This window comes from Tauraco erythrolophus, chromosome 5, assembly GCF_009769465.1.
Source record: "Tauraco erythrolophus isolate bTauEry1 chromosome 5, bTauEry1.pri, whole genome shotgun sequence".
Classification (NCBI taxonomy): domain Eukaryota; kingdom Metazoa; phylum Chordata; class Aves; order Musophagiformes; family Musophagidae; genus Tauraco; species Tauraco erythrolophus.
In genome coordinates this window covers 63,564,971-63,589,982 of record NC_141469.1, presented here as the reverse complement: position 1 = coordinate 63,589,982, position 25,012 = coordinate 63,564,971, and positions in this window count along the sequence as shown.

The following is a 25,012-nucleotide window of genomic DNA, read 5'->3' as shown; positions in this document are numbered from 1 at the left end:
CTAAACCTTGGAGACAACAGGGAACATGAAACACCTGGGCTGCATTTCCTAAGAGACACCCCAACAGCTCAAAGGAATGCCACTTATTAATGTCTCATGATGGGTATATGCAGTGCAGATCCCTAGCATATGAACTTGACAGATTTACACTAGGGTGGGTTTGTATTCTTTTATTTACACTTTTTCCCCCCCTTTAGATGTCAAATTGCTCTTACAAGCAAAACAAAGCAAGAAGGGATACCCTGCTGACTTTTCCATTAGGAATACCTCTGGAAGACCGATAGGAAGGAAGAAGAGACTGCAGTGCTGTTAGCTGTGCATCATCAAAGTTATCAGGTAACTCTACATATTGTATAGTGCACAGCTGTGGATAATTCCTACTTCAATATTACAGTATGTGGCTACTGGTACTTATAACTGATTCAGTGTGCTGCAGATCAAAGATAGAGCCAATGTGGCATTACACAGTTAACACATGCTGCATCAGTTAGGGATTTTGCATTTGCTGTCAAAAGGAAACTAAACTCCACTAACAGTCTCTTAGAAAAGGGTGATCTGATTTGTATTTGTAATAGCTTATGGTACCTGAGTGAGGAAAGGATTTATCTTCCAGCTCTATAAATAATCAGTATTACCACTTCAGCTGTTTGAACGTTTAATTTAACAAAATGCTTGTGTGTTCTTTTCACTGTTGTTTGTCCTTATTTCTCTTCTCTTCTTGGATGGTCAACTCTAAAAATAAGTCTGCCCAAGTCCTGTCCTGAAACTCATAACCTGCAGCTTTCCAGATACTGAAACATCAACCATAAGGACAAGTGAGTTCTCTGAAGAATGGGATCAATGTGACTCTAGGTGGAAGAAAATTTACTTCTCTTTTGTACAGGAAAAATTCTGCTTGCCACAGCCCTATCAGTACTCTACAAAACATTCAAATTTCAAGCTCTATTAAAATATTGCTTCATCTAATACTAGAAAATCCTTTAGAAGGAAAAATTTTCTCTCCATTGAGACTACTTTTCTGAGCAGTGTCCCCAAAGTCTATACAGACATTCCCATAATCTCCAAAGTATTTAATGCAGAACAGGCCAATTGAACTGAGAGATTTTTATTATTACTGTTTTGAGTCTTTTATGATAATAAAAAGTCCTTCCTTTGAGACGGTTAGCAATGGAACAAATGCATCTTACCAGAGTCTTGGTTTGGCACCATGCATTTATAGGAGATACAGACAACATGCGCTATAGGAGAAAAGAAACAAAGATGACAGATAGACGGGAGTACAAGGGAAATGAATGAAAGGCTTTTCTGAGATAAATTCCTGCATTAGTATCTGAAGCATCAGCTCTGGAACCCAATAAATTCCACAGGACAGATATCACTGTTTTAAGTGAGTTTCAAATATTATTTCAATTTCTTCTTCAGGTTTATAGAAGTCTCCTATTAGTTCACACAGGTGTATTCCCAAAACTGAAATGAAATATGAGATGTTCAAAACTCATCCAAGATGTTTATTCATGACAAATATGACTAAGACTGTTCTACGTTAGCAGAAATATCTATGTTCTACTAACAAAATGTTCAAGCAAATGAAGAGATATTGTCTTCTCTGGGAATTTCCTGACATAAGCCGGAAATTTAGATCCTTAAGTGTTACAATGGGTTTTCCTCCTACAGATCAGCGAGTTCAATGGATGCACTTGTGAACTTGTGATAACCTTAAGCTCATTAGTTAGGCTCCATTCAGTGTAAAAATGATAGATGTGTTTTGTTGTTCCTTTTACCCTCCTTTATATTTAGAAAATCTTAGCAAAAGTGTGGCGTAGTATGGCTCTAGCCTATGCTCTGACTGTACTAAAACTAAAGACAGAATGGAGAAGGTAAAAGAGATTGTTTATATATCCTCATGATATAGGAATAAATACAGTGAGACTAATGCTGAGCTAATATGCAATTGAACTGTGAATACATAGTTGGAAGATACACAGTTTTGAAGACAGTGCATCAAAGCCATCGAGATGTGAGTAAGAGGATATGTCTGTATACTTTACTGCTATCTTTCAAAGTATTATTTTCTTAAATTCCTTAAGTTAAGGAATTTTAATCATTGATGATGTAACTTTGAGTAAAGCGTTCACCGTGTTTTGAATCCCAGGAATGACCAGTATGGACAGTAGGTTACATGCAGCGTAAGATTTGAATGTAATGTAACTTTGAGCTCAACAAATTTGTTCAAGTGTCTGTTTCTTATGTGACTGTGCCAGAAAGACAAAGACCACCTGCAGGTCCAAATAGAAAACTGAGCACTTTATTGCTGTTGGACTGTCATGTTGCATATTATTTTTCATGTATCACAGCAAAATTTAAATGTTTTTCAGAGAAGTAGCAATTAGGAATTCATGCCATTAGTGAGAAAACCTGGCCATATGTTATTGAAAGTTCCTTGTTTATCATTTCACTCTCCAATGTATCTTCAAGCATACATTTTTACAGCCTTCGTTGTCTGTAGATACTCTTGTTCTTCTGCTTCAAAGGGAAGTTGATCATTTTTGTCACTGGGCAGTGTATCTAAACGGTTAAGTGCAAAAAAGTTTGCTAAATCTTTGGCCTATATAAAGAGAGTTACTTCTATTGCTAAAGACAATGAATAATGGTAAGAGTGAAAAAGTTTCACCTTACCTGCCTGAATTGCTTGAATATTTTTTCGAACCAGAAACACTGCCCAACAATTAAAGTATTCTGATTTAGGGATGAATATTCTCTGCCAACTACTTATTTTTATAGTTAAATCACTTCACTGACTGTACAATATTAAAAATTATTAAGATATTTTTAAAAAATATCATGAATGTTTTACTTTTACTTGTCTATTTTTTTCAAAAACCTGTTTTCTGTTTTGGTTTTTTTTTCATATAAAACATGAGCCCATGAGGGAAAAATTTTGGAAGGTTATTGGTGACATCAAGGGTTGAATAGAAGAAATTACATTACACTACCTCTACTCTGGTTGTCACTGTTTCGCCTGATAGAGTTGCACAGAAAAATGTATGAAAGGTATTTTGATCATTAGTTCCTGGACCTATAAATAGTGAGCTGTCATTACATTTCTGAGATCTTGATTTTATAGGATTAGCACATTAAATTTAGTGCTAAGTAGGACTCTAGGACTTAAACTTTTGTCATTCGCTCAATTTATGGTTCACCTTAAAAATAGTCTTTATTTAATACTACGTAAATATACGTAGCGTACAATGACCACAGTAAAAGTTTTCTTTTTCATTAAAAATGTAGCTCAGCAGCTTTGTGATAAATGGTAACATTATGTATATGCCAATCCCTTCTGGAAAATTGGAGGGATTCTAGACTTTGCCAAGAATTTGACATGCCACTCTAAATGTTTAATCAGTGATACTGTGACATTCAATGCTCCTTGTATAAATGTGTCAGGCTAATTTTTATGAAACCTCTTCAAAATGAAACAGAATCTGCTTCTGGAAAAAAAAATTCATGACAGAACCAAACTAATGCTATTAATATGTTTCTCAATGGATATGATATAAATAATCTAAAATTAACTACGATCCTCACTTCACTGAGCACAAACTTCCCTAGTAAAAGTTTTGAATTGGAATAGAACTCAGAGGAGTGCTGTGTCAAATTAATGATCAGGAAGCAAGACTCACAGAGCATTAGTAGTCAGCTTCTGCCTCGGGTGAGACCAGGGAATAAATGCCATTCAGTCATCTGAACAGAATTTCTATGATAAAATCTGTCCTTCAAAAAACCCAGAAGAACCTAACTGGACTTTCCTGTGACTTCTTCATGAGTAGATTCTATTCTGGCCATTGAAAATGCATGTTGGATTTCAGAGGGCCAGAGAAGCCGACTAAAAAGAATCATTATTAATTTGTTGGTATTGATGCTGCAGATTATAAGGGCTATACACGTTAGTAGTTCTAATACTGAAAAACTTTCATTATGTGTACTATCTCCTATTTTTTGTATAAAGCTTGAACTCATTTAGTGAGATTAGCTGCATAATTTACGACAATTTAGCAAAATTTAGATTTATGTGTGTGAGGTGAACTTCACAACCTGGGAAGTATTTTTATGTGAATATTTCTAGTTCATAATGATGCTGTTACTGGTGTTTCTTTAGATTGTTTCTTACATATATTTCATCTGCTATTTGTCTGCTATTTATCTATCCTCAGGTGTTAAAAAAAAAAGTAATTAGGTTCTTTTCTGTCATCAATACGAGACAAATATTTTACTAACGCTACCTCACCCAGGGTTTAATTCCCAGTACTGTGAGAAAGTAGTGGGCCCCATCGTAGTTTCCGTATTTTTTATTTGTACTGGCATAGGACACTGGGACATGGGGGAGTGCTCCATAAATACAGAATAGAAACATGCTCCATAGGACTGACAAGGTAGAGATGTATACACAGAGGAAGCAGAAGGCTGGGAGACACTGCTGGTCAGTGTAATAAGCAGTGGGTTTGGTAGTGTATGCTGTAAATCTTCTGATGTTTTACAGAAAGCTTGAGACTGAAGAACAAAAAGATATTTTGATGGATACTTAGAATACTGAAGAAAAGGATTGTTCTCTATTTTTATACATCCAAAGCTTCTAACCAGGTTGAAAGGAGGAAGGAGATTTTCTTACAGCTGTTTTGCTCCCAACATTTTCAATAAGAAGCACTATCCTAGTCATTTTCTGACAAAATAATAGTCTAATACGTTGACCAGCACTGAATTGTAAAGCTACTGACATACTCTTACTTAATCAACCCAAAATTGCAGGATTGCTGTATTTGCCAGCATTCTTTCCAGCCTGGAAAGCAGGTACAGGCACAAGCCCCAGAATGCTTTCCAGTTGCTGAAAGATTTTGTGTATCTAGCGGAAGAAAATATTGTTGTTCTGTATTTTCTTTGGTGTAATGCTGCATCCCAAAATATGTACTGCAGCACTTCTACCCAGACCTGATATCTATCTGTGCTATTGCACGTGAATAAAGAGTAAACAGCCAGGATTATATTCCAAAATCCAGATTATGCTTAGAAAGAGACATCAGGTGCTCTGGAGCTTTCAAGGCTCTTGTATATCCAAGGTTCTTTAGAGAAAGTTGGTGCTTAGCTTTTACTACAGAGATTCTACAGTTTAAAGTAAAGAAAATCCTATTACCTATAGTCATGGTTCAGCAAGAACTATGTGATAGACATATACTCAGAAATTTATTGTTTGTGAATATAGTATATACAGCATAGTTTTGCAATGTAATTGTAAAATAAAATATAAAAAAATGGCCAGATCTGTAGGCAAATGTTTCCATCATTACAGAGAGCAAATTTCTATAGGAAGGAGGATTTGTGATTTTAAGAGACAGAAAAAAACGTTCATAGCTTGTCTTGTATAAGGTCTAGTAAGATACCAATTTCTTGTGTGGTAGACAGATCTTTAATCTTATGTATTCAGCCATCATTCTTGTTACGTACCCAGCCATCATTCTTGTATCATCAGGAAGTAGTTGGTATTTCCAGCAACCTACTGAGATGCTGGATTAACCCAAAGAGGGATCAATTAAAGATGGAAAAAATAATCTAATCTTTGTTAACGTTTTAAGACTCCTTTGCCATGTGACGGAAGCCCTAAGTTTAGTGACAAATGCATTCTCTTTCTCTATGATTGAGAGGAGACTTCTGGAAGTTGTACTATGACAATTCTAGAAAATAATAGCCTGCCTATTTGTTCTTCCCCTCATCCCCTCTAAAATTTCCTGCCTCCTTGTTACCCTGGCGTATGGTTAAATCACGACTTTCAGTCTAATTCATTATTAAGTGAGGGATGAAGAGGCTTTAACGTAGATGCTGAGGGCGTTATACTGCTAAAGGTTGTTGAGATCATTGGAAGAAAGTATTGTTCATCAAGATAGTTCTTTTTCCCCTTTCAGCACTTTTAATTTTCCGTTTCACTCTGTTTATATGTAAATGTCCTAATTCTGAAGCTTACAAGTATTTCAGGCAAAACTGAAGAGGCAGTCATACGAGTCATATGGTCTCTTTGGGGAACAGTGAAGAAGTTTGACTGTGGGCAAAACAGTATTGATTTAGTATCTAAACACTGTCTTGTTTACTCCACTTGAAATATTTAAGCTGCATTAACAGTAATGTTCCGTTCGGGCATTGCTTGGCCTTTGATGACCAGTTAGGAAGAAGGGAAAAAAATGTAGGCTGACAAGAAGCCATCTGTTCGCTGTCTGAAGGCAGCTACCTCCAGGCCTTTTAACACAGCGAGGAAACTATTCTGGATCCAAAAATCTTCCCACTAAAAATGTGAAGAACAGGCCTACAAAGGGATTCTGAAAAAACACCAATGAGAAATGAGACTGAAATGTACAGAGAAGTATGTTTGATATTAAAACTCCCTGTGATTTGATCAGTATGTTTAACAACTCAGGAAAAGAAGCACTTATATTTTATATATTATAGAAGAGAAGGAACAGCAGGAGCATAAAACACAGAAATGACTGGAGAAAATGATCTTCTACTATAGTGCACAAAGTAATGTTTGTATTCCAGGATGAAATAGCAAACAACTGGAGAGCCCTCTTAATCATACTAAGATGGTCTGGTGATATACCGAGGCCACAATGTTCCCCAGTTACTGCAGCACTGTGGGTAAAGTCATACTGGGTATTCACATCCCAGCAGTATAAGTGAGGAAAACTTGCCTCGGTCTTGCGGAAGTCATCCATAACCTTATGCATGGTTTAACCCAGCCAGCAACTAAATGCCATGCAGCTGCTTGCTCACCCTCCCTCACCGCCAGGAAATGGGGAAGACAATTAAAAGGGAAAAGGGAAGGAAACGCCTGGGTTCAGATAAGAACAATTTAATAAAAACAATAATGTAACTTAAAAATAATAATATGTGAGTATATGTATGTATAATGATAATAGTACATGCAAGCAAGTGATGCACAATGTAATCATTCACCACCCGGTGATCAATGCCTGGCCTGTCCTGGCAAGTGATCCTGAAACAGATACTCCCAACACCACAATCCCGGATGAGCGAGAGGGTTGAAAGGAGAACGAGAGAGAGAGAGAGCACTCCAAGAATCTGAGAACGCCCTTGGAAGAGAATTCCCAGAAGAGCAAAAAAAGCTCTTCTTCCCAGTCATCCCTCATCTGTATACTGGGCATGATGCTGCATGACATGGATACTCCACTGGCCAATTTACCCCTCAATCCTAAGTCTAATTGAAATCATAAGGGAAGTCCTGGACCCTCTGTCCCAGCCATGCTCCCCTGTCCTGTTGTGCTCCTGCACACTGGCAAGAACACGGCAGCTGGAAAGTCCTTGAGACCTCAGTGCCACTATAACCATCAGTGCGCTGTCAGCACTCTTCTCATCGCGAATTCCAGACTAAAACCAAACCACAGAGCTCTTCTAGCTGCTAAAAGAGAAACTAACTCTATCCTAGTGAAAACCAGGCACCTTAGTGTGTGGAAAAGAAGAAAGAGATAACAAAGCTGTGGAGTCTTCTAAGATTAAGTTGCCTAAGGCGCCCTTCATGGCAGAATGATTGCTAGCCTTAGAGTAAAATAACTGTTACTTGATTGATGTATCTCCGACAGTACTTTATTCTGTGATCTTATGGAGCATTGCTTAGTTCATAATTTGTTTTTGAAATGTTTTATTCTACAGCATACCCATAACAGTAACTGCCATAACTTTAGTGATGTTTTAATATCATGAGATCTCATTATAACAATCTGCTTGTTCAGTTTTTGCTGATAAGTGAGGTAAGAACACCAGCTGTTCTGTTTGAAATGCTGGGTCCATGGATTAATAAAAAGAAAATTAATATAATCATTATTATTTTTTTCTATTGAGTAGCATTTAGAGGCTCCAGTCAGGATTAGGGCTTCACTATAATAGATGCTGTATAATAGTAAAGAAGGCCTTACATGGTAAATACAACATGCTGTTATTGTTTAGTTTAATGTTGAAACAAGCTGAGTTTTGTTGACAGTTTCAGGAAGAGAGGTCATGTTTAAATAATGTTGTTCATATTTAACTAATACAATTAATTCAGTCATTCAAAACCTGTGTAAAGTTTAACAAAAAGTGTATCTTAGATCTGAGATTACGCTGAAAATTGTCTAAAACCTACTTCACTGATTTGTGCTGGCAGCCTAAATACTGTATTGCATACTGATCTGAGGTGGGGAAATGGAAGTAAAACAAATTGTTTTCCATCACAAAACAACAGTGAATATAGTAGCACTACTTTATTTACTGCATAGATGCTTATTTAATCAATTTATTGGTAGCAACCTTGAGAAAATTGAACCAAGTTGAAAAAATACAGCATTTCATCATATACTGGAAAAAAGAATGTGTACAGATATGTTGCAATTTATTCAAATTTACTGCTCTTTGAATTATATTGCATACTACAGGAAAGATAATTTATCTTTATATCTTATGTTATTATTGTATCAGTCTAATACAATTCTAGCTTGTCATCTTTCTGAAAAATATAGGCTTGTTTCAGGAAAGCAGTCATCACTGTATATGTATGTTTGTCATATTTATTTTAAAGTTTTAACTGTCACCTTGCCTTAATTTCCTTGGAGTGATAGAATTAAATGACCATTTTTTTCACTGTTTAAAAGAGCAAACTCATGAGCAAACAGGTAAGGTCTCTAAAGATGATTGTAGCATTAGTTCATCTGGGTGTGACATGGAGGAAAAACGTGTGCAGAGCATTTCTGACGTGATGTTCTAGTAAACACTTGGAATACGCCTGTTCTTGGAATCAGAAACTTTCTCATGTAAAGAAGGTGCTACAAAAGCATTGTCAGTAATTTTGTACATGGCCTCTCACGATGACTATTAGCAAGATTCATGCTGGGCAACAAGCACCATTTGTCTGTATTTTCTGTCTGATGCTGCTGGCAGGTTTCTAAAAAGATAAGAATGAAAACCCTACCAAACTGTTTCATAGCCTGGAAATAATACTGTATGGATAGATAGCCCCATCCTAGCTACTGTGAAGCAAATTAACTCTGCTCCAGCCAAAACCATCACAACAGACTTTGTCAAGCTGACATCATAATGTACAGCTTCTAATAGGTGAGGTACGAATGTGTCTATTCCATGAGTGAAAAGGTAGAGGTTTTCCGATTTTTGTAAGAACCAAATGCTTGAAGCTCAGCACATAACAAAGTATCTTAATTGGCTTAAGCAATTAAGTATAAAATATTGTTGTCCGTTGGAGGTTCCTAGCAGTAGTTCGTAGCGTCAGCAGCAGTGAACAGGCAAGAGAACATGGAAACGGTACACAGCACTTGTGTGCATCAGGTGCACGGGCTGCTGACCTCAGTGCTCAATGCCACTGGCAGCCCTTTGGTTAGTACGTGTTCATCTCCCTGGCTCCATGGATCAGGCAAAAAAGCAACCATGTTATTTGTTTATATCTGATCCAAATATATACATCTTGTTATTATATGCTGACACCACATACAGAGCATTTGCAAGTGTTAGAATGGGCCTGTCTGGTCTTGCCATTTACACCAGAGTTGATTATTTTTCCTGACTGGTAGATTAGTAAAACTATTGTCCAGTACTAGGTATCTGCAAGAAGCCTCTAAATACCATAACGGTTCTTAAAAAAAATCCTGAATTTAGAAGGAGCAAAAAACAATCATCTGTGATCAGTTTCTATATGTAATATTTTAAAACTTAGGCTTTCTGACTAATGTAGAGATTTTTCTCTTTTTTTTCCACTGACAAAATACAGCATTTTAAGAGTTCTATTTTAAAAAGTGACTACAGTCAGTCAAAAATTTGCACGAGATTTTTTTTTACCAATGAAAAATGTAATTTTTTCAAAATACAGGTTCTCTAATTAAAAAAATAAGTGTTTAGATTTTTCTATTTTAAGAGAATTGCCATGTCATATACATTTTTCTAATTCTCAGTGAAAATGCTACTTCAGATGTCATCATTTTTCATTGTGATTTTTGTATACTAGAATGAACTTCTAAATCATCAAATGGAACTATTGAAGTAATTCAATACTTTTAGCTCCACCTCTTAAAAAAAATTTACATCTGTAAATAATGACAAAATATACCTATTCAGAATTCCTTGGGAATAGGAAGTTTCAGGATTTTGCCCAAATTTTACTTCTTATAAGAAAAAAAATCCATACTGCATACTGTTGGCTCTCAGACAAGTTTAACAATGGCAAACCTTAATAGAGAATAATTCACTTGGATTGTGCTAGTATAATAAATAGAAAGATAAACAATTCTAGGGGTTTTTTTTTGGTTATTGACTACAAGGAAAGAAGCTTCAAGTTTATTAGGCCAGGCTTGGAAAAGACTTTGAGGATCTGGTGATGTCAAGTGTTTTTCTGCTGTTTGTTTATTTAAGAAACCTTGCATTTGAAAGAAAAAATGCTGTTCAAGATAATATAACTACCTTATTTTGGGAGGGTTTTTTTGTTTTTAACAAATGAAATGTTTAAAAATGAAGATGAGATAATAGATTATATTTTGCTTTTTTCATTTTGGATATAACAGCATATTTTCATATAACTTTTTTTTTGAAAATACATTAAACTTCAAAATGTTATCGTTGGAAAAAAATTGTGTCGTACAAGAAAAAGAGTTAGCAATGGAAAAATCACTTGGGGAAAAAAAAAAGCAACTCGTTTATATAAATTGATAGCCTAGAGGAACCCAAGAACCATAAAATAAATATCCATAACATTACAGCAGATAAATGTAGCTTCTGCAGAGATCACAATCAGACCTTAATTAGAAATAGTTATTTTTGACAGAAATCTTGTGGGTTGAACTAACAAATGTAACAAATATTCAGATTAGGAGTTAAAAGTATGTTTTCCTTTACCCTGTGAGACAAAACTTAAATGAGAACGGAACACATATAGGGATTTTTTAAATTATTTTTTAGCAATACATTAACACAGTGTTATAGCCAAAAAAGAATCTTCAGTGTAGCAATCTTTTAATAATAGTATACGGTCTACAGTTTGGTAGTATATTTACAGAACAATACCTAACACATTTGATCACTGCAGTGTTTCCCAGAACCACCTCATCACTTTTCGCAACAAGTCTGTGAGTAGTGTTGCCAGGTATGGCCAGTACGAAGCACACAAAGTATTTTCTATATTCAGTTGTTTTTTCGATGTTATCACGTTCTTTCAACAGCCTGTCAATAAAAACTCCAGCTACTTTTGTTATATAACCCAAGAGAAATAACAATAATTCAGTTATAGATGACTCATGCATATTCAAACAAATTAATGTTGTTTAGTAATGTCAAAAATTGAAGTTCAACATAGCAGAGAAAAATCCAAGAATAACATTTTTGCCTGTGTCAGTCAATCTTAGTGGTATATTGCAAGCCCTTCTACTCCTACCATTTTGTCGTATAGTAAATATTTCAATTATAGAAATATTCTATTTTGGAAGCATTGTGGTAACTCTTACAATAGATCAGTGTAACAAGTTTGGACGATTTTGCAAAGACTCATTTTATGCAGCACACAGATCAGTCAGAGCTCAAAGAGTAAATAAATTAGACCTGTTACTTTAATGCAGTGTGATTGCTGATTGACAACAAGTATCACAGGATAACTTCAGTAATATATAAGCATCCAATTCTCAGTAAATATTTGATATGTTCCCCTTTCTTACCTATAGCTGATGCAGTTTTTCCTTACCCTCTGTCATAATTCTTAATCCCAAGAATTGTCTGACAGTTGGTAACTGCAACGGGGAATCTTGGAGATACTTAAATTTGCTCTTACCCAGCCAAACAGTCTCTATCTTTTCTTTCCTAATTTCCTGTGAATCTGAGTTTTAAGATTGTTTTGTTTGACTTTTATTTTGAGCTTTGGTGGTTGGTTGACTAGTTGGAGTTTTTTGAGAGAGTAAGAATAGAGGGCGGAAAGGGAATAGGAATCAGAATAGTAAATACTCTTGTCTTTAATCATATATTTGATCCAAGTGCCTAGTTTGTTTATTAATACACCTCATCTTTCTAGAATGCCTAGTCTATCAAAAATGTTAAGAAAATGTGATGAAACTTATTCTCCCCAAATCTGAGCCCCAAAGTACTCATATTCCACCTTGCTCAGCTGATTCAAACTCCAACTGATGCATAGCATGGCTGTATTACAAAAAGTTATGTCACATTAACTATGTTATATTTCAACAGGCAAACATAAGACACTGTGTAATAGCTTCAGCTGCTCAATGGTGTAGTGATGATATCCTCTGTCTTATGATGGTTGCTTGGATGCTCAGAAGAAAGATGACTTTAAAGGTTTCTAAAACTGTGCCTTTTATGGCAGGCAGGTAAAGGGATGTGCAAATCAAAGGGCTGCTGTCATTTCTGGCTGAAGGCCAAACAACTTGGAACAATTCAGCAGAGAATTTGAATTGCTCACTCCGTCATCTATAGTAGAATAAGACTAATAGTCAAAATTCTTTTTAAGTGATCAAAAATTTATGCTGTGGCAGGCTCAAAGTGTTGGCGATACACCTTATGTATTAGGAGTTAAAACATTAGATTTGGATACTTATGGTAACGTCTTTGTCTGGTGTTGCTACAATTTTGGCAACACCTGACAGCTGTAATAGAGATGGCTGAGTTATTGCAAATAAGTTTTTCATCATGTAGCTTTGCACTGGAAGAATATTTAGTGAAATTAGTGTCGGTGTTAACGACAGTGAAACCCTTTGGCAAATCTAGCAGGGAATTAAAAAACTAATAAAGAAATAATACATGTATCTCACTCTCCTTGTCCCGGTAATGTATAAACCTGAAGACTCTCATATCAGGAAAAAGTAAATCTCTCATCTAATCTAAAATAAGTTTTAATTCATTACTCATAGAATTATTGCTATCTCTTCTGAAAACGTGATAGCAAGTCGACCAGAGTTACCATTTTTGGATGAACCTTAGACATTCTTATCTTTGACCAGTACATCTTTTCTATTGTCTGCAAGTGCCTTGACAGTCATGCAATACAAAGACACAGTTTTCTTCCATATTTATTAAAGATCCTTATTTTCCTCAGATAGCAAAGCACAGCCTGGTCTAAGCGGAGGAAAATACTGCTTGTCTGGGTTGCAGATGGGGAGATCCTGACCAAGGAGAGGAAGACCAGAAATTTTCAAAGGTTATGTACTAAGCATGAAAGGTGAGAATTGGGAGCAAGGGAGGCAGAAGGTGAGGGCTGAGGCACTGAAATCACACCATACAAGTGGAGGGATGCTCCATACTGGGCAGAACTCACCAGAAGGCTGCTGCCGTCCTTGCCTTCCTCTTCCATAGTAAATCTGCACCTAACGTCTTGTCTTCTTGGTGCATCAGCATGCAGAGGAGCGAACCATCTTACTAAGCTTCAGAGATCTTCCTCCTCCCTTCCTGACAAGAATCAGTGTCATGGTTTGATGTGGAGGGGGGGGTGGTTCTGGTGGCAGGAGAGGGATTTTGCTCCCTGCGACCTCCCCGGTTTTGGATCCGGGTTAGGCTTAGTTCTGGCCACCGGATCAGACTGCCATCCCCCTCGGGGCTGAGCCAATAGGGCGCCTCTGCGAATTGCCCTATTTAAGTCAGGACAAGGGAACCGGAAAAGGTGCTTCGCCCAGGATCGACCAGAGAAGGGAGGAGGGCACTGCCCCCGCTCCCTGGCTCCCGGCCGGGCGGCTGCCTGCGTCGGGCCGGCGCCGCCCATGGAGAATGGCGGCGGCGGAGCCAGCTGGGGAACTCGGGGGCACCCCACTCCCAGGGTGCCCACTGGGCTGAGTTCACCTGGAGAGGACTGAGATCTGAGAGAAACAGCCGCATCGACAGCAGGTCAGTGAGGATGGAGCGGGAGGAGGTGTGCCGGAGCCGAGTTTCCCCTGCGGCTGATGGTGAGATAGCAGGCTGCCCCCCTGCAACCAGGACGGCCTCGGTGGAGCAGCGACCCACTCGCAGCCCGTGGGGAGAAGATGCCTGAGCCCGAGGATGGTCGTGTTGGGGGCACGGCAAGGCAGAAAGGCATCTGGAGTCTTCGTGACGACCCACGCCGGAGCGAGTGGCTACAGCTCCCTAAGTACCCGAGACTGTGGTAAAGCCCACACCGGAGCAATCTGTGGGGAAGGATTGTTTCCAGTGGGCTGGACTCACGTTGGAGAAATTTGTGGATTTTTCCTCGTGGGTAGGGGATCCATTGGAGCAGGGGAAAAGGGTGTAAGGACTCCTTCTCCTTTAAGAAAGAAGCAGCAGTAACAGCACGGAATGAACTGACCTGCACTCCCCCAGTCCCTGCCCCTGTGCTGCTGGGGGGAGGAGGTAGAGCCGGGAGGAAAAGGAAGGTGGGGGGGGGAAGGTGTCGGTTTTAAGATCTGGTTTTGTTTCTTTCTGTCCTCTCAAGTAATCGGTTTTTATTTCCCTTTGTCCTTCTAAGTAATCATTAATAAACTGTTTTGCTTTGAGAAAAGCGCTGCCTGTTTTGCCCAGGACCATGGTTGGTGGGTGCTCCCTCTGTTCTTGCCTCAACCCTCAGTCCTTTTGTTTTTTTTTCCTCTCCTCTCTACTTTATTGGAGAAGGAGAGACTGTGTGAGTTTTAGTTGCTGGATCAGCCTAAAACCACGACAATCAGACAACTGCCTGTCCATTGGATTATAACAGACACCATGGATTACTCAGGCAAGGCAAAGATATTTCCTTTTACCTGTGCTTTTGAATGTATCTACCCACTCCTCTGCCCAAGTTTTACATCACATCAGGACAGGAATTCAAGCTCTATATTATAATAAGATTAAGTATATAGTTTTTGGTTGTTTGCTTTGTTGTTTTTTTTTATGTATTACAAAATTACTTAAATAAGGTTTTATTATATTAATATTAGGCATTCATTGTCAGAGTTCTTGCTTTTCAGAATACTTTCAATGCTGATAAAAGCAGATCTAGTGAAGATTTGCTAAAATGTAGATTCTATGTGTTTATTTCTGCATTTCAAACCTAAATGGTACAAGTGGTTTCCTTTTAGTATTTACATTGATTCTAGGTTTATTTATAATCTACTGAGAACAATAACAAAAAAATCTCAGTGTGAGTTGCCTTATCTTAAATAGTGGACAATGAAGCCAACATGTAAAACTATCTATTAGCCTGTCAGTCAGAGTGTTATTGTACTCCCCCAAAATAGTAGGTCTACTTTGAACAAGACCATGATTTATGATTCAGAATCACAAAAACACTCTTTCTAAGCCAGTAAAGAAGACATCTGGGAAGAGCAGATCTAAGCCTATTCAAACCTCAGAGATTTTAACATTTAGAAATTCAAATTATCTGCTTTCAGCATTGAAATAATGTTTCAGAATGACAAAAGGAACTGATCATTGGTGTACAACAGGGTGACTTAACCAGAGGCTTCACTGGCAGTGTGCAAGAGAGGTTTTGTAAATGTGGTGGTTATCTTGTATTTGATGTAAGCAAGAAAATAAATTCAAATAAATATAAATTATAGTTCTTAGATGGCAGCTCCCTATAAATTTATATCTAATATTAATAAAAATATTTCTGTGAAAATTAAAGAACTGTAATGGCTATTGAATTCAGATTTTAGATGAAGCATGAAGAACATTGAGGTTTGTTACATACAGAATGAACAAAGGCAGCAGAAGGATCGTCACATATCAAAAGTCAATGTGGTTGAAACCTAAGCTGCAGGAGCCAGAGCAGAAACATGGATCACAACTATCTAGTGTCCATGAAGTCATCAGATTCTGGTATCAAGTTTGATGATGTTATTTTAAATGCCTGCTTTGTGTTGAATGTGAGATCTAAAATAATAATGTCATTAATAATGACCTGATTCCAGTGTATTTGAGGACAAAACTTTCATTGACATCCTTTGAGCTAGGAAAACACCCACTAAGTATTTTTGCATATTGTTGCAAATATAGAACAAAACATAGGTAATACAAATTCTGAGATCTGGCTTGGTATATTTGAGCCTCTTGTCTCTCTTTTCTACCTGAGCATGCCATGGAATTCCTGTTCAGCCCTTTTAACATGTTTGCCATGCTGTCCTAAAAAAAAAAAAAAAAAAGTAAACACAAACTTTGTTAACTAAGTCTTGTTCTATTAGTCTTGTAGACAATTTACCTAATGAATCCAAGTGTGTACACAACAGTGCTAAGCAATTTCAAACATGACTTTCAGCATCACTCTTGTGCAGGAGGCAAAGAACTATTAATTCTAAAAATTGTTAATTCTGCACGCACTGAAATCTACCACTGGCTTCAAGTAAGGACAGGATTTTTCTCTGGAAGAGACATTTCCAACAGTGACGAATGATTTAATGGATTTTTTATGCGAGCAAATGGACACAGTGTATGCAATTGTATTCTCCTAGTATCATTTACCTAAGTTCAAAATGCATAATTTATTTAGTGTTTTATAAATTGTTATTTGGGAGTTGTGCCAGATATTAGAACAAAAATTTAAATGACCATAATATTATTTTTTAATATGGAGTGCATGTATAAATGGAAGGAACCAAATCAAGACATAATTCAGATTCATTTTAAATAGCAGCTTAACACTGAAATGTGCTGATATGAAAAAAAAAAAAGATTAATTATACAGAAAAAGAAAGTGAACACATGCAATAAACTAATTAAATGTGAACTTGTTCATAGAGGAAGAATGTTTACCCTGTCCAGAGATAGATTTAAAGTCTACTGATAATTAGAAAATCCTGCTAATAGTACTACAGCACATTAAAAATTCCTATACAGTATTTCATCAAATGATAGGATTTGAAATACAGGAAACTGCACGTGCTTTTCATTCCTTTTAGTACCATGTGCTTCAGCAGTTTTAAGACACGTTGCCTTCTAGAAAGCTATATCTTCTAGATGGCACTGGCTTCACAATATTTCTGCTCAATTCTAGTTCTCCTGCAACAGACCGGATTTGGTATGGAAACCTTTCCAGGTTATTTGAAGTATTTATGCCTCTTGCATCAAATGGGAACTAATTTGTTACATGATCAAAATTCATCAGGACAACAAATTACTTTAACAAATTTTCACCTATTCTGCTCTAAGTGTCCATCCTTGGAGACTTTTGATGTGTAGTTTATGGGAAATACTAACTTTAAATGAATAAGAAGAAATTTAGAGTTTCAACAGAGGTTGTGTGTCAAGTAGAATGCATCCAGTAAAACAGGCCGTCGGCTAATGGGGAAAATACAGTAAGGTCAATGAAATGTTTAGAAGTTTTAAAAAGGCATGTAGCTGTAGCCTTTCTTGTTAGATCCAGGTTTGCTTTAGCACAATATTATGATTTGCTGCAGTCCAAGGATGCTTTTATCATTTCAGCACTGCACGCAATGCACTCAGATGGCAAGGACATCTTTCAGAAAGGATCAATCATTTTTTGCACGTTTACCAAATTTTAGAAAGGTTCCCAGACTAGTACAGGGCCACATTTTTTTGTTATTGTTCATATTTTCAATCTTCAATAACACCCATAGAGCGTGGCCATTAGAATTATTAGAACAACAGGGTTTTAGCTAATTTTAATTACAATTGTATTCATTTTTTTTATATATATTCATGCAAATTGATGGCTAAACTAGAAAGGGCCCTGAACTGAAATGTTGATTCTAAATACTCTGAAGCTTTTTAAATGGGTGAAGTACAGATTCGAATTTTGTGTTTCTCACGAGATGCTAGTTAAAAGGGAATTATTTCTGCTATAATTACTGTTAATCCTAGACTTCTAAGTATGATTCAACCCTGAAGTCTCCTCAATAGTGAAGATATTCTGTCTGTCATGGTGAAATGAATATTGATGAAAATACTGGTTCAAGAACAATAGCAGTTCTTTATTAGTCAAAATTTCCACTCCAGAGACTTCTTGGCAGTGTTTACAAAGCACCGATCTAACTCCAGCCCAACACTGACAAAACAGGACAGAGTAGTTTGTGGCAGGTAGGCACTGCACTAAGCTGGATCTCTAACGGATTTCAGAGCATTAAGCAGGACATGGACTAGGGTTGGAGGGTCATGACCTTACAGCTGATCTCTTGTTTGAGCAGGAGAGAGGTAAAAGCTATTCCAATAAATTATTGGAGCCAGTTTTCTCTATAGATGAGAGACAAGAAACTAGAAATGGTCTTTAAGCACAGCAACAACAGTTGTTACTGGGATATTTTTGTTTCAAAGAAGGATGGGTTTATTTATTTTTTTTTTCACCCATCTGTATACTCTGTATACATATATATGTTTCTGGAACAGATGAGAACCTTGTGAAATGAAATATTTTTTTTTTCTTCCTCGTTATGTTTTATCCATAAAAGCTTTTTTACTTTTTTCTTGTTGTGCTTTTCTTTCTTGTTAAAGAGTATGTCCATTTGCATTTACCTTCAAGCCAAGGCCAAAACCCACTGATTAGAAGTGTTTCTATGGGTTTAAGAGACACTAGTTTTTTTTAATGCTTGAGGCAATGCTACTTACAGAGAGTGTTCTGGACTCTTTATGATGTTACATTACGTTGAATTTTATAATTGTTTACTACTGCATAGGGTGCTAATAAATGTCTCTGTAATAGGCAAATACTTTTATTCCTAAAATGTCGATTACTGTAAGTGATTCAGAAATCCTAATACATAGTTATGTATAGGGAAGTAATTTTGAAAATTAGTTTTTGGAGTGCGTGAAAACACAAAGAAATGCAACTTGCTTAGGAGCTGCTGATGAGATCAAACAAGTCCAGCAGAAAATGGACTTCTTGGACTTGACAGGAATAATTTTGTTAAGTGTGAGCAGATATGACTCCCAAAAAGAGTAAGCATCCAAATAAGAGGCATTTAATCTTGCAATAAAACAGTGCATGAAGCATTTGCAAACATTCATCAAATCCTTTCCGTATGGACAAGGAATATTTCAGGCTAGATTGTCACTATTCTTTCTGGCAGAATGCAAGTTATGAATACAAATGGCCTCTACCTAGGTGGCTAATAGTAACAGGTTAGAGGAAGCCTCAGGCTCAGTATTGAGACTGCATGTCTTTGCACCCACAGCTGGCTTGAAAAGAACAAGAGGAACAAGGAGGTGACAGGCTGCTTCTGGGTATGATGTTTCTTACGGCAATGGTTAAATTTATAAGTTTGACTGACATAATTTCCTGGTTGACATACCACAGCTCAGATCTGCATTCTTATGCATTTCTTCCCTGGGTTCATTTCTTTTGGAGAATTTACTTATTGTCTGGGCTCAGTCCTAGAATATCCTTTTCCTCTCAAGCTTTCAGTAACCCTCCCATTTCACTAGTCCTCTAAGTAAAAACTTTCTTCAATATTTCAGGAGTCCTACAGTGTTTCTACTGTCCTGTTAAAACTTCAGGTGCTGAGGAGGTTGGAGTATAATTTTTGGTTTGGCTTTTTGGGGTGAGGTTTTTTTTCAGTAAAAATATAAGCCTTTGTTTCTGCAGTATTTTTTGAAGTTTTCCCTGGAGTGTCTGAGAAAAATCTTTCAAGCAGCTTCTGGCTTCTTACTTTTTGGTTTTGGCTCTGTACACAATGCACACTAAAGTTTCTCTCTCGGTTTGTTGTTTTTTTTTCCCATGTGTGGAAAGAAAACCTTCAGAAAGGCTGCCTTTCCCTTTGCTTGCTATCCAGTTGTCTCAAATGCTCTTTTGTTTGAAGTATTCAGGTGGTACTATGTGAAATGTATTTATTTTTTCATCTGCTTTCAGGTAAGACTGGATTATCTCATGATGCTTTGCATTAAAATTTGAGTTATAACAGATGATGCTGCCTACATACTGATCCCTGTGTGCTAAGATGCCTGAGGATATGTGCCTGATGTGCAATCCCTTCTGAGATCCTCTTGCACATCACATACCCTCTTCTGTCTCCAGTTCAGACAAGATCCTAGGAAACTACACGTAGTATGAACATCAGCAGTGCCACAGTATTGTGTTCATGTTGTGAGTCCTGTGTTGGTAAAAGTCATCTTTTAATTACTGATTTGAATCCAGAAATCAACACAGAAAAGAATTTTACCAGGTGGTTTAAACTGTGAAATGAAGACAGGAGCATTTAAATTGCCAACTGCAGAAATACAAATGGTTGACCGTTATGCCTGTAGTTTTACCGAAAAGAGTATGCTATCAATTTCACAATAACACTTCCATGCTGACTGCTGTGTATATAAACTCTTGTTTAAAATAACACCAATGAGAACAAGCAGATAGACACAGATATTTTTCTCATATTACCTTTCTCTGAAGAGTGGATTTTGGCAGAGGAGTACACCTAAAAACACTCTGTGATAAACACCTTGTTTTGTGAAAGGTGATTTGTTCCATAAAGTTTAAGGAGTCATTATTAGTTATTTTACTTTCTTAGAGGATGCTTTTTAGCGGACTGGCATCTAGGCAGTCACATGGATTTAACTGACATTATTTGAAAACCAAGCAATGGTTGGTTATCGTCTACCAAAAGTTAAAGTGAGATATATTCATCTACAGGAAGTCAGAGAAGTCTGTTTTGATGAACTAGAGTTTCTGCTTCTCTTCTGTTAGTTTGGATCCGGAAAGCAATGGCTATTACACATAGTCTCAGAAAATGCTTCTGGTAGTCAAACAACAATTTTCCCCAGAAAATGCAGTGAAAGATGTGTGCTCTCATGGAAGTGCCTGGAGGAGAATCCAAGATCATCCAGCTCTTAGGAAAAAGAAACTCCAGAGCTTGACCAGTTCGGTATTTGCCTAGGGACATGAAAGATGTTTTCAGTCTTTTATGTAAGCTTTTACTCCTAGATGACCTGGCTCTGTGCTCTGAGAACTCGTAACGTGTAGTTCAGAGTTTAAGCTTCTTTCTGTGATTCTTCCTAACCTGCATCTGCATCTCCTTTTATTCTGGACTTTATTGTCACGCATCATTTAGAATGTTTTTAACACACTCAGATTGATGGTACATAGGCAGGCACAACTCCTCCTCAATGCTACAGTACCTCAGAATTTTGCTTTGAGCTCCATTATTGGGGGCTCACCTCATATATACTTGATATTCTGAAAATGGTGGAAAAAAGTCATGGATTCAGTACTGAGGAAGGAGAATCATAGAATGGTTAGAGTTGGAAGGGACCTCAAAGATCATCTAGTTCCAATGTCCCTGCCATGGGCAGGGAAACCCTCCACTACACCAGGTTGCCTGAAGTTTACAGACAGAGAGGGACCACTGGAGATACTGGGGTTTTCATACAAGTATTCAGAACATTTTAGATCCCAAATTAATAGCTGAAAATCAAGTTATTTTATTGTATTCAATTTCAGTAAAATTTATGGTATACTATAATATTTCTAAAATACTAAATGAGTAAAGAATGTTACATAGATATCAGATTTGTTCAGAAAGGAAATAACTCTTTCAGTGCAGACAGTTCTTGTAACATAGTAAAAAACAAATAAATCACATTATCAGTGGAAGAAGGAAACAATCCTAAAGGAACATTCCATCTTTCATTTCGTATACACAAGGAAAGAACCCATACTGCTTTAATCTGGAGTTGTATTGGTTTCAGTTTCCTCCAGTGATGGATAAGGATATGATTATTCGTGACAAATATGAATTTCTTGTAGGTATTTTATATAAAGACACGGAGAAGTGACAAGAAGCTTAATAGGCATTCAGGCCACAGGGGAAGTTTAATCTGGCTTTCAAGCACGTTTATTTCAGTAGGAGTGTACTGCACTCATCCCTGAATGAGATTTAGTTATTTTGTGCACAGATTATGATATCACCACAATAAGCATGACAAATGCTCCAATTTGAGCAGGAATCCTATCTGAATGTTAAAGATCCCTTTCCAGGCATCGTCTCTGGATTTCTAATTTCCTAACTCTGTTCATTATGAAAAATATATGAGACATCAGAAAGTCCATATTTTAATACTGAAATGGAAAGAAAGGAAAGAAGGAAAAGCATCCAATTAAAATTCTTTTTCTTTCCTATAAACGCACAGACAAACTATGTGCACCCACACCCTCCCTTTCTTCAGTACAGAATTCTTCACTGTTTTGGGGCTCTCTCTGGTACAAATGCTTCATGGGAAACCTGATCAATATTGTGTTTTATCAGGTGCTCCTAAAAAGTGTTTACTGTACAACCTCTGTAGGATGGATCAAGCAAGTGTAGTCTGAAAACCCTGAGTTCAGTTCTTGTGAAGTTCTTTCACAAGAAAATGCAGGTGAAAAATAAGAATTTTTCATCAGGTCTTAAAGGTATGTAGCCCAGTCTTCTTCCAGCAAAAGAATGGTGATCACCTTAAAGCTTTTCCAGAGAAATTAGAAGAGAAGATAAAGTAGAGAGATAGAACTATATTTTGCACTTTGATTAAGTTATTTGTGAGCATTATATATGACATTAACTGACTTGTTAAAGCTCTCAAATTTGGCATCATAAGCATTCCTAAGACTTATGATTAGTGACTGCGGCCTTAAAATGTCCTTGATCAGAGCACACTTGGGGTTTTTTGTTGTTTTATTTTTTAGTGTGTGTACCTACCTTGCTGAGATTCTCTATTAGTATTTTTGTTGTTATTTTCATTTTTGTATTTGTGAAACTATCCACTGGCTTCAGTCTGAAGCAGAGCTCTTATTTTGAACCACTGTTGCTCATTCACTATAATTTAAACTCTTTTAGACTTTTTCCTTGTGTTAATAACTTGTCCTCATACAATAGCTGTCTGTAACCGGGAGGTCCTACTGAAGTTTGAAAATATTTTATTAAAATTTGTACTGGGAAACAGTGGCTGATGGTTTGGAGTGTCAGCTGGACTGTGTTTCATATCGTCACGTGAGTTACAAAATGTAATTTTTTTTAACATGTTGCTATTAAACATTTTGCAAAATTGCTCTTAAGAATAGTTGCACACACCTAGTTGTCCTGGTAAAATTCAGCTTAGTCACCCAAACCTCTACTTATCTTTTGGCGGAGTACATGTGATACACAAAATGATGCCTTTGTATATACACTATGTAACTTGTATTTCCATTTGTAAAGATATCTTATTAACTATTTCGTGAAAGATAATTGCCCAGAATGAAAGATTACTCTAATAGTTAGAAAAGTTAACTGTAGTATCTATATAGTAATAAAGGTAAGCTTATTATTAAGAAAAAATAAGTCTTATAATGGGAAGTAATCAGTGTACTTCACGTAACCTGACAGTAAATGACTGTGCACCCACAGGGCTACTTAAGTTCAGAACCAATTTGGTAATCTTCCAGCTGGAAATTACAATAAATTAAGTCATTTCTCTAAGGAATGACGTAAACACTTTAAGTAATGGAGCTCCTTCTCTTATGTTGAATCACATAAGTAAAATTAGAGGCCTGCTTAATTACAGCTATTGTTGAATGTTTCGATTGGGCATTTAATACCTGCAGCGGGGCTCACAGTCAAATTTCTCCCTTGCTAAGCTGGAAACATTAAACCCCCAAGCAATCAGTGCTGGCATATCTGTTCTGCACAAAAGGCAGAGGAGAAAACAGGCTAACTAGTAAAGCTATCAAAAAAACAAAAAAAAAAGCCCTGCCCTACAGATTGTGTTTCTTTCCATTTCATATTAAAATATATGTTGCTCTCTATTATATTTTTACACCTCACTGTTTAAAAAAACCCAACAATTATCAGTTGCTTATACTGGCTTGCAGTTTATGTTTTATTTTTTTAAAAAAATATGAGTGTAGGATATAAGGTTAAGTAGACATTTTCCCTTCTTCGTTCTTTACATCTCCAGGTAATTTTGCAAGATATACAGTATCTTCAAACAAGAGACTGATCAGTGTATAATATTGTGTAGTACCATAGAGCTGAACTGCCTTTACCTTCTCTGAACTCTTAAAATGATCACAGGCAAATACCGCCATTTTCTAGTGTGACTACACGGAAGAACTCCTTTTGGTATGCAGAATTAGCATCTTAGCATTTTTTATTGATGTCATCTTTAATCAAAGAGCAAAGTATTCAGTGACACAAAATCAGATTTTTGGAAATAATGTTTAAGAAGCTGAAGTCCTTGATGTGTGTCCCATGTTTCAGTCCTGGTAGCCTGACTCTGGCTTTTGAGATTTGCACAGGTTTTCAAATAGTAGTACTGCACTAAGAAAGATGATTCAACTTGGGGCCACCGTGTGCCTTCTAAGAGAACAGACATGAGACACTGGGGGGAATTCTTTGCTGTTCAGTGTACTCATTAACCTACTTAGTTCTGTACTCCATGATCCCTTGTTTTCCTTCTTTATTTAAGACAGTAAGACCAGAAAATGTTTTCTCATGGAGGATGGAGAGATAGAAAGGAAAGATAGTACTGCACTGAACAGATGAGAATGTACAGATGCAGCAGGATTTAATTCAGTCCATTAGGTCTTGTAAGCAAGAGACATCAAATTTACAGACACCTGTGAATTTCATGGTTTTTGTGTTTGAGATTTTTGGCCTAATCACAGAATCATACAATGGTTTGGGTTGGAAGGGACCTTGAAGGTCATTTAGTTCCAACCCCCTTGCCATGGGCAGTGACACCTTCCACTAGATCAGATTGCTCAAAGCCTCATCCACCTGGCCTCGAACACTTCCAGGGATGGGGCATCCACAACTTCTCTGAGCAACCCATTCCAGTGTTTCACCACCCTCATAAAAAATTTATTCCTTGTATCTAATCTAAATCTACTCTCTTTCAGTTTAAAGCCATTACCCCTTGTCCTATCACTATACGCCCTTGTAAAAAGTCCCTCTCCAGACAAACTGATATGCAATAAGTTGACTCAAGAAATGCAAAGAAGGGTTACATTCAGGTGGATTAGCTGAAAAGTCTGTGCACACTATAGCTGATGTTGACAAGTGAACTATGGAGTCTGTGTTTTATTGAATTTTGTTCAGTTCAA